The 15548-nt window shown below is 38.0% G+C and overlaps 1 protein-coding gene across 15 annotated transcripts in view; it reads left to right on the top strand.

Annotated features, from left to right (window-relative positions):
* The window catches only part of ZBTB20 (zinc finger and BTB domain containing 20), a 1026540-nt gene that overhangs the window by 258718 nt on the left and 752274 nt on the right, over positions 1–15548 (top strand). Inside the window, exon 4 of one of the 15 annotated variants that reach the window (XM_070465977.1) lies at positions 11619–11684. The exons of the other annotated variants lie outside the window; for them this stretch is intronic. The gene's annotated coding sequence lies outside the window, so the exon portion shown is untranslated. The remainder of the gene's footprint in view (positions 1–11618; positions 11685–15548) is intronic. 15 annotated transcript variants of the gene reach the window in all.

Genomic DNA, 15548 nt, shown 5'->3' with positions numbered 1-15548 from the left:
CCTGCATTAAGCCTGTACTTCAATTAGCTCAATATTTTTTCTCCCATTACATTTTTATAGTTTATTTTTCTTTGTTCTCCTTTTTATGTACTTTGACCACTTCCCTGATTATACCGTGTCAATTTTGGGGTACTTATGTTCGCTGTATGTAACGTAGCCTTGACTATGACAAAAGTGTGTACAATTATGTTGTTGTTTTGTTGTTAGTTGCTAAGCTGTGTTCTTTTGAAACCCCAGGGACTGTAGCCTGCCAGGCTCCTCTGTCTATGGGATTTCCCAGGCAAGAATACTGCAGTGGGTTGTTGTCTCCTTCTCCAGGGAATCTTCCTGACCCAGGGATCGAACTCATGTCTCCTGCATTGGCAGGCAGATTCTTTACCAGTCAGTCACCAGGGAGTAAGTCAAGCCAATTATATAGAAATATTTTGTCTGTGTCAGAATTTGACTGAAGTTGTTTACACTTTTGACCCCCTAAGTATACCGGAAACTTGTTGAGGCCAAAGCAAGTATATTCCCTGTGTTTAGAATGTGCTCTGCCAATAAGAATTCTACAACCTAGCAAGGGACAACAGTTCTAAAACAGTAGCATATATGATCTACTGGGAATCATATATATATGAAGAAAATGTTGTGAAAGTGGAGATGTTGAAAGCTTCCTGGAACAAATGATGTTTGAATTTGGCCTTTAAAAAAAAGTACTTATTTCTTTCTTTGTGGAAAAAGAGAAGAGAAAATGAATTCTAGGCAGAGAGAAAATCTCATGGGTACAAAAAGTTGATTGGCAACTAGAAGGCAGGGGATCAGGTGACACAAGGGAGGACTAGAAAGGTAGATTGGAAGCATATCATGAAGCATCTGTGAGTTGATTAGAGTCTTGTATGAATAATCCTAGCTTTCAAAAATCAGTGAATATTGGTGGTAAAGAGAACATTTCTTCACAAGAATATAGACATTAACTGTTTGTGTGAAAAAAGAAATGATAACATTTAGCAACCAATGTATACAGGAAAAAGGATAATCTCAAAAAGAAGGTCCAAATCGGAATTGAAGCCCTACTCCACCCTTGCTTTATTATGACCTTAAACAGTGTACTTATCTTTCCTTACCATATATTCATCAATATCACTTCGTAGCTCAGATGGTAAAGAATCTGCCTGCAACATGAGAGACCTAGGTTTGATCCCTGGATTGGGAAGATCCCCTGGAGAAGGGAATGGCTACCCAGTCCAGTATTCTTGCCTGGAGAATCCCTTGCACTAACACTTTCACACTAGAAAAGTGACTATGGGTGGGGGAAAGGTAGAGAGTTCTTCATTAAAAGTGCCAGAATTTCACTAAAGTAAGAGGGAAAACTAAAGATGGAAAGGAAAATAGACAGGGTTGGGGGTGGGAAATGCTTGTGGGGGATAGATGAGTGGGAGAGAGGTCTGAGCTGGGAGGGAGAGGAAGAGTAGAGATTCTGAACCCAGGTGCTGTCCATTTCCAATGTGATCAAGACAGAGAAAAGGGATTCTTTTCTTTCTCTTTTTGGTGGTTTTCTTCAGAAACAGAACAAAAATTAAAATCATTTTTAGTATGCTTTTTATAACTTCACTTCACTATTTCTTTGGGTCTAATCTAGGTATAATCTGGATCACAACTTTGTTCCCACATTCCCACTTCCATCACAAACACAACACAGTGAGGAAGTAAGGCTCAGAATTGTGCCAGTGTTTCACAAATAGACTTCTTTGGTGATTTAAGCTCTTTTCATCAGTTGTTCTTGATGTTGAGTTTAAGCCCAAGTATAGAAGTGAAGGGATGATGGCGAACAAGTACATGATTCATACTACATAGCAGTTCCTCGATATGGCCTAATTTCTAGTACATGCCACCTACATGCTGAACTTAATTCATGTGTTTATACTTGTTAGGGGTCAGATTTGCCAAGCAGTTTTATATTAGTCAAAACAAATTTGTGTTTAGTTTCAAAGGATAGAGCTCTACATTATAGGCATTTTTGGAATAATTTTTGGAAGATTAGATAGACAATTAATCAAAACGCCTATAAGAAATGTTAACAATTAACCATTTTCCAATAAAATACTATTAGTCATTATTATTTAGGAATTAAATGCTGTTTAACCAGAGTAATTGTTGAGTCACATTGTTCTCTGTAAGATTAACCACTGACATATGTGGATGTGCTTCAGTTGATTTATCTAGGAACTTGGTGCCTCCCCAGGGCTGGGATTTCAAGGAATAAATGAAGACCTCCTGATGTAAATAACATACTTTTTGTAGGGTAGATTTTATACATTATCCAATGTTTATTTTATAACCATTCTTTTGTTTTTACTTTTCACATTAAAAAAGAATACAGTTTCATAAATTTCCATTTGATTTTTTTGTTTTTAGAAATGGAAGTCCCACTGGATTACGTAACATTAAGCATCAGTTCAGTTCAGTTCAGTCGCTCAGCCGTGTCCAACTCTTTGCAACCCCATAAATCACAGCACGCCAGGCCTCCCTGTCCATCACCAACTCCCGGAGTTTACTCAAACTCATGTCCATCGAGTCAGTGATGCCATCCAGCCATCTCATTCTCTGTCATCCCCTTCTCCTCCTGCCCCCAATCCCTCCCAGCATCAGGGTCTTTTTCAATGAGTCAACTCTTCACATGAGGTGGCCAAAGTACTGGAGTTTCAGCTTCAGCATCAGTCCTTCCAATGAACACCCAGGACTGATCTCCTTCAGGATGGACTGGTTGGATCTCCTTGCAGTCCAAGGGAGTCTCAAGAGTCTTCTCAAACACCAAAGTTCAAAAGCATCAATTCTTTGGCGCTCAGCCTTCTTCACAGTCCAACTGTCACATCCATACATGACCATTGGAAAAACCATAGCCTTGACTAGACGAACCTTTGTTGGCAAAGTAATGTCTCTGCTTTTTAATATGCTGTCTAGGTTGGTCATAACTTTCCTTCCAAGGAGTAAGCGTCTTTTAATTTCATGGCTGCAATCACCATCCGCAGTGATTTTGGAGCCCCCAAAAATAAAGTTTGACACTGTTTCTACTGTTTTCCCATCTATTTCCCATGAAGTGATGGGACCAGATGCCATGATCTTAGTTTTCTGAATGTTGAGGTTTAAGTCAACTTTTTCACTCTCCTCCTTCACTTTAATCAAGAGTCTTTTTAGTTCCTCTTCAGTTTCTGCCATATGGCTACACAAAGATAAAAAAAACTGGCCATCAGAAGTAAATACTGGTAATAACACTCATGGCATTTCAAACATGTAGATCATTGTGAGAAAAGGAAGTAGGCTTTTTAATACGAATATAAATGGAGGCATTTGTTATGAAAATGGTGGCCCTTGAAATTGGCTTCCTGCTTTCACTTAAGAAGAAACACCTTCAATCAGATGATGTTTTCCTCTGATAAAAGTGAAAAATGATAAGAGTGAAAAATAATCAATCTAAACACATTTTATTATGAAAGATACTTGGAAGAATTCTATTGATACAAGTTAATGCAAGATGGGAATTTGCTTATTACAGTGTTTTGAATGTCCTCTTCCATTGATCATGTGCAATTGGTATAAACAAAGATCTGGTGTATGGTAGAGGGCCTATATTTGCATCCTTTTGCATACTTAGACAATGTTTAGCAGGACTTATTTTTGTGTATTGACAGTATTTCTCAGTCCTTTGTACAATTATAATGTGTATAGTAGCAGCAGCATTTGAGTGTGCAATAAAGGTAGGTTCTTCTATCAATGCAGCCAGAAGAACATAAAGAATTCATTATACTGATTTTGATTCTGTGGATGAAATAGGTTTGCTCCATGAACTTTCATTGCACAGGACAAAATGCTATGCTCATGAGACATGCAGGCAACTGAAGAGTCAAAAAAAGCTGTGTTGGTTTTATTTAGGAAATGCCTGGCTTCTCATATGCTTGGGAAAGGAGCAGGCCATATCACCAATTGCCAAGTGCTCTAATGCTGAGAAGAGTGTCAGCTGTGGTTACCCTGGGGATTTTGGCGGCAATAAGCACTTTTCCTTGAGAAAAATCAGCATAGATGCCACACATGGAATTGGAAGAATTGCTTTTATTTTCTATTTTCTTTAAAAATCAAATTTGCTTTTCCTTCCTTCCCAGCTGTTGCAGCTTCCTTGAATTTTAGCTCAGATGATGGGAGTAACACATGTTCACTGAAACCCAGAGGAAAGCTCCCTTCTTTCTTCTGATATGAACTTGTTGAAGTCCAGATACTGGCTAACCCTAACTGAATAATATATTCAGAAAGAGATTTGTCCAGGAGGGGTGTTCATGGGTGAAGAACACAGTGGTGGGGGTAATCGAAACAGTTTTTCAAGGATATCAGTGTCAATCACATGCACTAGGAAACTTGAATATGTCATCTCCAGGATGTTTTTAGCTGAAAAACCTTGGATACCTAATCTGTTCCATGGAGAAGTCTTTTTTTTGTTTTCTATATTCATCATAGTTTATATCTGGGAACAAAATGCATACATAGAAATTGAATTGGCTGAATTAGTGTGCAGTAAGTTGGGCATTAAATATACGTGACTTTTTTCTGTTAATTCTCTCCCTTCCTTATTATCTCTTACCTCTCAAATGGGAAGGTCACATCTGTTTTCTCACCAAGTTTTACCATCGTGTTAAAGAACTAAAGTTCCTTTAAGGTCAATGTAGCGGAGGATTAGAGTAGCTTTTATTCTTGATGTCCAGTTTTTCTACCATCTTTTATTTTACATAAAGAAACTAATCATCTGACTTAGCTGGAGTTGGACTGGAATGGGCGAATTTAATTCAGATGACTGTTATATCTACTACTGTGGGCAAGAATCCCTTAGAAGAAATTGAATAGCCCTCATAGTCAACAAAAGAGCCTGTAATGCAGTATTTGGGTATAATCTCAAAAATGACAGAATGATCTCTGTTTGTTTCCAAGGCAAAATATTCAACATCACAATAATCCAAGTCTATGCCCCACCCAGGAATGCTAAAGAAGCTGAGGTTGAATGGTTCTGTGAAGACCTACAAGACCTTCTAGAACTAACTCATCCCAAAGATCTGCTTTTCATTACAGGGGATTGGAATGCAAAAGTAGGAAGTTAGGAGATATCTGGAGTAACAGGCAAAATTGGCCTTGGAGTACAAAATGAAGCAGGGCAAAAGCTAACAGAGTTTTGCCAAGAGAATGCACTGATCATAGCAAACACCCTTTTCCAACAACACAAGAGAAGACTGACTGTACACGTGGACATCACCAGATGGTCAATACCAAAATCAGACTGATTATATTCTTTGCAGCCAAAGATAGAGAAGCTCTATAAAGTCAGCAAAAACAAGACGAGGAGGTGACTATGGCTCAGATCATGAACTCCTTATTGTCAAATTCAAACTGACATTGAAGAAAGTAGGAAAAACCAGTAGACCATTCAGGTATGACCTAAATCAAATCCCTTATGATTATATAGTGGAAGTGACAAATAGTTTCAAGGGATTAGATTTGATAGAGTACCTGAAGAACTGTGGACGGAGGTTCATGACATCATACAGGAGGCAGTGATCAAGACCATCCCCAAGAAAAAGAAATGTAAAAAGGCAAAATGGTTGTCTGAGGTGACCTTACAAATAGCTGAGAAAAGAAGAGAAGGTAAAGGCAGAGGAGAAAAGGAACAAGATATCCATTTGACTCAGAGTTCCAAAGAATAGCAGGGAGAGATAAGAAAGCCTTCCTCAGTGATCAGTGCAAAGAAATAGAGGAAAACAATAGAATGGGAAACACTAGAGATCTCTTCAAGAAAATTAGAGATACAAAGGGAATATTTCATGCAGATATGGGCACAATAAAGGACAGAAATGGTATGGACCTAGCAGAAGCAGAAGATAATAAGAAGAGGTGGCAAGAATACACAGAAAAACTAGACAAAAAAAAAATCTTCATGACCCAGATAACCACGATGATATGATCACTCACTTAGAGCCATACATCCTGGAATGTGAAGTCAAGTGGGCCTTAGAAAGCATCACTATGAACAAACCTAGTGGAGATGATGGAATTCCAGTTGAGCTATTTCAAATCCTAAAAGATTACGCTGTAAAATATGTAGTCATATGCCAGCTAATTTGGAAAACTCAGCAGTGGCCACAAGACTGGAAAAGGTCAGTTTTCAGTCCAATCCCAAAGAAGGGCAGTGACAAAGAATGTTCAAACTACCGCACAATTGTGCTCATCTCACACGCTTGCAAAATAATTCTCAAAATTCTTCAGGCGAGGCTTCAACAGTACCTGAACCGTGAACTTCCAGATGTTCAAGCTGGAAGGCTGAGGAACTAGAAATCAAATTGCCAGCATCCATTGGATCATAGAAAAAGCAAGAGAATTTCAGAAAAACATCTGCTTCTGCTTCATTGACTATGCCAAAGCCTTTGACTGTGTGGATCACAACAAACTGTGGAAAATTCTTACTTAAAGAGATAGGAATACCAGACCACCTTACCTTCTTCTTGAGAAATCTGTATGCAGGTCAAGAAGCAACAGTTAGAACCAGGCATGGAACAACAGATGTCTTCCAAATTAGGGAAGGAGTATGTCAAGGATGTATATTGTCACCCTGCTTATTTAACTTAAATGCAGAGTACATCATGTGAAATGCCAGGCTGGATGAAGCACAAGCTGGAATCAAGATTGCTGGGAGAAATATCAATAACCACAGATATGTAGACTATACCACCCTTATGGCAGAATGTGAAGAGAAACTAAAGAGCCTCTTGATGAAAGTGAAAGAGGGAGTGAAAAAGCTGTCTTAAAACTCAACATTTAAAAAACTAACATCATGGCATCCACTCCCATGACTTCATGGCAAATAGATGGGGAAACAATGAAAACAGTGACAGAGTTTATTTTCTTAGGCTCCAAAATAACTGCAGTTGGTGACTGTAGCCATGAAATTAAAAGATGCTTGCTCCTTGAAAGAAAGTTATGACCAACCTAGATAGCATATTAAAAATCAGAGACATTACTTTGCCAACAAAGTCTGGTTTTTCCAGTAGTCATGTATGGATGTGAGAGTTGGACTATAAAGAAAGCTGATCACAGGAGAATTGATGAGTTTGAACTGTGGTGTTGGAGGAGACTCTTTAGAGTCCCTTGGACTGCAAGAAGATTAAACCAGTCAATGCTCAAGGAAATCAGTCCTGAATATTCATTGGAAAGGCTCATGCTGAAGCTGAAATTCCAATACTTTGGCCACCTGATGCGAAGGACTGACTCATTGAAAAAGACCCTGATGCTGGGGAAGATTGAAGGCAGGAGGAGAAGGGGATGCCAGAGTTTGAGCAAGCTCCAGGAGTTGATGATAGACATGTAAGCCTGGCGTGCTGCATTCCATGGGGTTACAAATAGTTGGACACGACTGAGTGACTGAACTGAACTGACATACCTAGAAAATGTATGACAAATATCTCTGCATTGGTGTCCCAATAAAGCTGACATACAAGTAACCATCACACATTCTTTACCTCATTTGTGTGTGTGCGGTGTGTATGTGTGCGTGCGTGTATGTGTTAGTTGCTCATTTGTGTCTGCTTATTTGCAACCACATGGACTGTAGTCCCCCAGGCTCCTCTGTCCATGGAACTCTCCAGGCAAGAATACTGGAGTGGGTATCCATTCCCTCCTTAAGGGGATTTTCTCAACCCAGGGATCAATCTCTGGCCTTCTGCAGTGCAGGCAAATTCTTTACTATCTGATCCACCAGGAAGCCCCATTTAGTCCTGAGAAAAATACAGTCCAAAGCTTGATGAGGTAAATGCCATTTATTATTTTCATCAGATTTAATGATTAAACATTTTGGTTTCTGGAGTGATGTTACCCTTGTCAAATTCTGATTCCACCACTTAATAGTAGAACAGTAGGCAATTTACTTAACCTCAATTTCCTCATCTCTAATTTGAGGATGATAATGCTTCATACCTTGTTGAGATATTGTGAGCATTAAATGAGCTAATACTTGTAAAACACTTTCCTTTGATGACTGGGACATAGCTTTACTACTTAGTGAAGGCTAGCTACATTTGATACACACAAAGAAATAAAGGCTTATAGAGGTTAAGATCCATGGCCAAGCTCACACAGCCAGTAGTGTGAAATTAGGATTTGAGCTTATGCTGTCTGACTCCAAAATCATGCATTTAACCATTCCTCTCTACTAATCTCTACTTCACAGAGAATCAGTATAATATAATGACTAAGGCCATGGTATCAGACACCATGGGTTCAAATCCTGGCCCTTTTTACTTACCAAAAAACTTTTGGCAAGTTACTTAACTTCTCTGTACCTTGGTTTATTCATCTCTAAAATAAAAATAAAATGGTACCCTTCTCAGAGTAACATGGAATCAAATGATTTCTGCCTTTCTGTATGAATTTCAAGTGATAGAATTTCAGGCACAGGAAGATGGTGGAGAGATTTCTTCAGTTGTCCTCAAATTGTATTAGTTGATCCCTGAATAGGGAAGATTTATGAACTCTAAAGAAGTGTTGAAAGACACTGATGTATTCTTGGTGTTACAGATCACCTTGTTTTGAAACAAATTTCTTAGGAAACTTTTTTGAGAGAGTGAAAATGATGATTTCTTTCAGAATGATTTTATGTATCCTCAAAATGAAGTTGAAAGAGTGGGTATGAGTCCAAGGGAAACCAAGGAGACCATTACAGGATGAAAACCCAAGGGGCTCTTTTTGTGACTCTTTTGTCCATTTAATAGAAGCTATGAACGACTCACTATTTGGGACAAATATTTCCGTTTTAAGACGAGAAGACTCAGGATTTCAAGATGTTGTGTCTGACTTTTCATCTGTCAACCAAGAGCAGCTGAAAAGCCCTGGAAAACTGTTTTCCTACATATGTATTTGTTTTTAGACAAATGTGTTTGTTTGAAGGTCTGAACATCATGGAAATGGACACCATGAAAATGCCCATAGTTAAGGGGTATACAAGCCTAGCAGTGTTGACTCAGTCCTCGATCATTCTGTGTGATGAATTACATGACACTTGCTTCAATTTGCTGTGTGTGAGGTCTTTCAGCACAATTTGTAATAAGCACCAATCCTGTATGAAGGACAAAAGAAACTTACTGATTTTTTTTTTCCAGGGGATTAATGAGTTTTTATTGTTATCTTGCTGTTGCTTATAGAAAGAGAATTCCAGAGAAAAATCATACTGTGTGTCTTGTGTTTAGTCGCTTCAATTATGTCCGACTGTGTGCAACACTGTAACCCACCAACCTCCTCTGTCCATGGGATTTTCCAAGGCAAGAATACTGGAGTGGGTATCCTTTCCTTTCTCCAGGGGATCTTCCTGACCCAGGGATCAAACCCACAGCATCTCCTGCATCTTTTGCATCACAGGCAGATTCTTTAATACTGAGCCACCCAGGGAAGACAATTGTTTCTTAATAGCCCTCAACATATTTATAAACACATGAAATCAGGTTAAAATTAACATTAAGAGCAGGTTTGAGGGGGAAGAATAGTATCCATGTCCAGGCTGAAGGGAGTGTGGAAATGAAGGGAGGAAATGTATGGTTACTCTCAAGTCTAAAAGTTATGGGAGAAATCGTAAGCCAATCGCATATCATCTTCAACACTTACTGCTGCTGCTGCTGCTAAGTCACTTCAGTCGTGTCCGACTTTGTGAGACCCCATAGACAGCAGCCCACCAGGCTTCGCCGTCCCTGGGATTCTCCAGGAAAGAACACTGGAGTGGGTTGCCATTTCCTTCTCCAATGCATGAAAGTGAAAAGTGAAAGTGAAGTCACTCAGATGTGTCCAACTCTTCATGATGCCATGGACTGCAGCCTACCAGGATCCTCCATCCATGGGATTTTCCAGGCTACTTACTTCCTTTTAAAATTTAACTCTTGAAGCCAAAGCTAGAAATCTGTCTTCCTTACCCAATTTCTCCCTGTTACCTACCACCCATATACTATCTGCAATTTAGAATCTTCTCAAAGTAGGCAATAGTTGTGTTTGTTATTATGTGAAAACTATTAGAATCAGATGAAAATTTTATGGTAAACATCAGATGAAAATGTTCTCTCTGCTATACAATAGCAGTTACTTTATTATTATATTCATTTTATTTTCATACAGTTCTATAAGGATTCTCTCTTTTTTTCTGTCTTTTCTTTTGGCAATTGACATGAAAAACCTTTCTCAGAGAAAAATTACTGAAGAAATAGAAAACCAGGAGGAAAAGTATAATTGAGTCTGGAAACCTTTTTGCCTCAGCTAAATAAATAAGAAATGATAAGAAATACAATATAATATGAGATGAGAAAGACTGAGGTTCAAGAAGCCTGTCTTATTTAATTCCATTTAATTTTATTGAATCAAATTTGATAGAGACAATGTCAATGGATGTATACAAGGAGATTGGTAGTAGAATGCCTGGGGCTGTTGTATCACTGAATGAGGTATATAAACAGAAAAGGAATGTTGAGTAATTCTGAATATAAGGGTGATTTTTAGATATCAAATTTCAGTTTTTCAAGTGCGCTTTGTTAAAGTGCATTTCTGTCACTTGAATCTAGTACTTGAATTCAATACACTAAAAGTCAAATACCTCAATACCATATTTTTTATTTTCTTCCTTTGCCAACAAATGTTTAGAGTGTTTCCCTGGCATTGCTGAACTCCCAGCCAAAATATGTATTTCAGTTTAATTTTTGGAGGAGAAATAATCTTAAGTGGGCTGCTAGCAATTATTATTCACTCAGTCATGTCCAATTCTTTGTGACCCCATGGGCTGTAGCCCCCTAGGCTCCTCTGTCCATGAACTGTGGCCCACCAGGCCCCTCTATCAGTGAAATTCTCTAGGCAAGGATACTGGAGTGGGTTGCCATTCCCTTCTCTGGGGGATCTTCTCAACACAGGAGCTGAACCTGGGTTTCCCACACTGCAGGGAGATTCTTTACCATCTGAGCACCATTAAACATCAAACTTAGATTTCCTTGTATCTCATTGATTTACTTACAGAATGAAGCTTCCGTAGCAAACCTGAAGAGTCAGTTTATAAGCAGAAATATTTGCAAAGACTTGATATTTTGTCCTAAAAATGAAGGCAAAAGAAATGAAATTGTTTTTGAAAAACTGAACAATTCTAGTGGATTATCAGAGTGAAATAAATGCAGTTATGCTTATTTATCAATAAGCCGCACTTAGGTCAGTTATGTTCTGAGAGAATCTGTGTAGTAAAGAAAGAGATAGCGCCCAAAGGTGACCGTAGAAAAGATTGCCAGCCTTTATAGGGAGTTTGTGAGGCCTTTTTATCTTTTAATATTTCGTGTACTTTTAAATTTCTTTTCACCGAAATGCAATTTTATGCAGTCCAAATGGAAGCTCTAGAGTGTATTTGTATAGGTGGGATTGAAAGAATTGGCAATATAAATAACTAAAATAGATAACTCAGACCTTTCAGAATGTCTTTCTGATGCCTAAGTTAAACTTCAGACATTGATCACATTGTCTAAGCAATTGTCAGTTAACCATCAAACTTATGGATATATAGTTTAAATGATCAGTACACCTACATTTCTTTATAGTTTCCTCATAGATGCCCAGGAGGAGACTGAACTGTCAAACCACTGGCAAATTAGGATGATAAAATGGTAAGTCTAAACAAATAGGAATTACTGGTTTACTAAATTTCTTGCCTCATAATTGCATAAATACAAAGATACCCTTCTCTCAGATACATAAACAATAATTTAAGCTCCATAACAAAAGACCTTGTATTTATTCCTAGAACTCCTTATAATACCTGAAATATAGTGTGTGTTCAATAATATTTGTTAAATCAATGGATTCTATTATAAAGAGGCTCACTGCTTTCCTAGATTTAGTTACACATCAGGTCATATCAGATCTCTTCCTTTCTCCTCCACTTTTAAGAGCATTTATATAGGCTGTTTCTAACTTACAAACAGTTTGTGTTTAAAAATTCACATAGTTTAGTCATTTGGAACCAAGAATGCTTCTCTCATTTATATATGTATAGCAATAAGTACTGATTCAGCATTCACTCTGGCCCAGTCACAGTTCTAGGTTCGGGGCATACCATGGTGAAAAGGCACATTTCCCTGTTTCCACTAGGAAATAGGACAGTGCCAGGCACATAATAATAGCTCACTACTATTCTTAAAGATTCACCCTACTAGTTTCAGGGATGTTTATTCAGAGTCTTTAGCCTCTGAACTGAGCTATTAGTTTATTTTCCTTCCCAAAACAAATTTGGATGAGAGCACTAGATAAGAAAAACCAGGTGCTATTTTTGTTGTTGTTGTTGTTTTTAATCCTATTTCTTTACTCTTCCCTGAGCACCCACTTCAAAACAGAAAGATCCTGCTCTTTCTTTCTTTAATGTCCTTGCTATATGATCTTGGCAAGTCATGGACCTGTCTGTGTGGTTCTCATCTGAAAATAATAAAGAAATGATAAAATTCGAATTCACATGGAGAATACAGCTGAACTTAGTAAATTAATGTTTGCATAGTGCTTAGAAATCTGAGGTTAAAATTGCCAAGAGAAATGTACAGAACTATTATTGCCACTAAAATTATGATAGACATTTTTTCTCTAATTAAAAACACCTCATTTAATTGGTGTTTGTATTTTAAAAGTTGTATGCCATCTTAAAGCAAATGTTTGATGTTTATCTGAAGGAAAAACAAAGATCATGTCATTTAATTATTATGTGATATAAAATATTTCCAAGGAATCCCTAGTTTCAGATAAATGACACTTAGACCTTATGATGCACCAGTCTGGATAGATGGATCATTGCCTTTTCTTACATGAGTAAGAAAGGTTCAGTGAAATAGCTTTCAAAATTCTGATTTATGCCTCTCTTCTTTAGCTGTTGTTGGCATGGAGTAAAGTAGCAAGTACTCCAATTCTAAGAGTAAGGAGGATTTGACGAGGTTTTGTTTGCCTTTTTTTTGGTGGTGGTGGGGGTGTTTGTGTGCTTGTGACCTGTTAGGTCCTTGGTTAATTCCATCAGTTCAGTGGTCTAGCTAAAATGGCAGACAATAAAATAAACACTCCACAGCAACAGGCTGTGATTTCTAGCCATGTCTGAACACAGTCTTCCTAGAGTAGCATTCTTCCACGTTGACTTCTTCCTTGTCTAAAATGTGAAAGGTCATTGTATGATACCTTCTCTTCTCAGCAGAAGATGGAAACTAAATTGTGAAATTTAAGAGACAGTATCTTAGCCATAAGTTTTATTTTTTGAGAAATATCTAGTGAACAGCTACCATGTGTTAGACACAGTTCCAGTCACTAGTGATGCTAAGTGATGAGGAGTAAGACAAAAGTCTTTGAGTCACAAAGCTCATATTTTAGTGAGGAAGACAAATAGTAAGCAAGTAATTGTATAATTTAAGGAAGGATTTTCTTGTTGTTCAGTTGTGTCTGATTCTTTGCGACCCCATGGACTGCAGCATGCCAGGCTTCCCTGTCCTTCACCATCTCCTGGAGCTTGCTCAAACTCATGTCCATTGAGTTGGTGATGCCATCCAACTATCTCATCCTCTGTTGTCCTCTTCTTTTCCTGCCTTCGATCTTTCCCAGCATCAAGGTCTTTTCTAATGAGTTGGTTCTTCACATCAGGTGGCCAGAGTATTGGAGCTTCAGCTTCAGCATCAGTCCTTCCAATGAATATTCAGGACTGATTTCCTTTACAATTGACTGGTTTGATATCCTTGCAGTCCAAAGGACTCTCAAGCATTTTCTCCAACACCAGAGTTCAAAATCATCAATTCTTCGGCGCTCAGCCTTCTTTATGGTCCAACTCTCACATCCATACATGACTTCTGGAAAAACCATAGCTTTGACTAGATGGACCTTTGTTGGCAAAGTAATGTCTCTGCTTTTTAATATGCTGCCTAGGTTTGTCATAACTTTTATTCCAAGGAGCAAACATATTTTATGAAAAAAAACAAATCAAGCTAAGATAGAATGACGGTGACAAGCTGTTTTAATGTGATTGTCAATGTAGGTCTCCTGAATGATGGTATTTGAATAGAGACAAAAATAAAGAAGGAGAGCAAACAAGCCAAACTCTAGAGGAAGAACATTCCAGGCATAGGTAAAAAGATGTCCTCAGGCCCTGAGGTAAGACTTAGTCTAGTGGATGCCAAGAAAAAGAAAAGAATGCTTTATGAACCTTGACAGTCTTCAAAATCTTGGAGAGCCAGGTAGAGACTGGCCCATATGATGTACACATGTTTGCCCTATACAACCTGTAGTTCTGGAAGACTTTAAGGCATCCTTAAAATATGATTCCCAGTCTTAAATTTTAAGGTGTATTCATGATACTTTTGATTTCAGTAAAGCCATTAAGGACCAAATGCCTTCAGTCAGTGATACAAGACCGAATCTATTTTCATAAGACTGTAAGTTCTCAAAAGTGCTTGAAGAGGAATGCCACAAGACAGTTAAAGCACATCCGTGAGAGATGCAGGGTGACTGGGAGGGCAAGGAGAAAGATGAAAGCACAGCACTGTCGGTGTGACTTTATTTTCAGTTTCCTCCACTTCGAAAGTACCTGCCCTCACAATCACCTGTAGGCACCTCCTACCCACTGGTTTAACTGATCTTATTAGATTCATGACTATGAGGAGTGTCTGTTGTAATGTTATCTGTTCCTCTGGAAATCTCTGATCTGAAAATACTGACATCTCTTATATGATAGCAATCTTTCTTAAAAAGGTATATGAATATAAAAATGTTAAACCACAATTTTTGATGCACTCAGAATTGCTATCTTGTCAATAGAGGCCTGTGAAAAACCATTTTGTATAACATATGAATTTGTCATAACTTCAGAATTTTGTATATTGAGTGTTTATTGTGACAGACACCTGTAGAAAGAGATTATTCTCCCATATTGTCTTTGGTATTGGAACACAAAAAACGTGTTTGTCCATCACCCTGCTTTGTCTGTAAGAGAGTTTAAAGCCTCAGACTTGAATCTAGATATGTAGAACAGCAGGGGAGGTGATACCTATTAGTGACATTGTAGTTGCTGAGTATAGTCTGAACCTTCACTTTATTTATTCACACAGACCACTGGCATTTATTTTGTGCCTTTACAAATGTAATTGAAAAAAATAGTTCTTCACTAGCTATTGCAGTCTTTTGTAAAAGAGTACCTTTGTTAGGATATGTCACCAACCATAGTGTTTTACTACTGGAGGCCATGATAGGAATATGTGCAAATAGCTTGATCCCCAAAGGCTATCTATGGACTCTAAGGGAAAAAGAATGTCATAAGAAGTCACCAAAAATCTTCCTTTAAATCAGTGTTTGGGGTAGTGAAAGCCATGAATTTTGAAACAAAAATGTTATTTTCTTACTCAAAGTTTGCTATCACCTCCTCCATATTAAAGAAAAGAGGAAGAGAAGGAGGGAGTTGGAAGGGAGACAGGGGGAAAGGCAAGAAAAGGAAGGAAAGAATGTTCAAAGGGAAA

This window comes from Odocoileus virginianus, chromosome 4, assembly GCF_023699985.2.
Source record: "Odocoileus virginianus isolate 20LAN1187 ecotype Illinois chromosome 4, Ovbor_1.2, whole genome shotgun sequence".
Classification (NCBI taxonomy): domain Eukaryota; kingdom Metazoa; phylum Chordata; class Mammalia; order Artiodactyla; family Cervidae; genus Odocoileus; species Odocoileus virginianus.
Note: the sequence above shows the minus strand (reverse complement) of the source record. Positions and strands in the feature narration are given on the sequence as shown.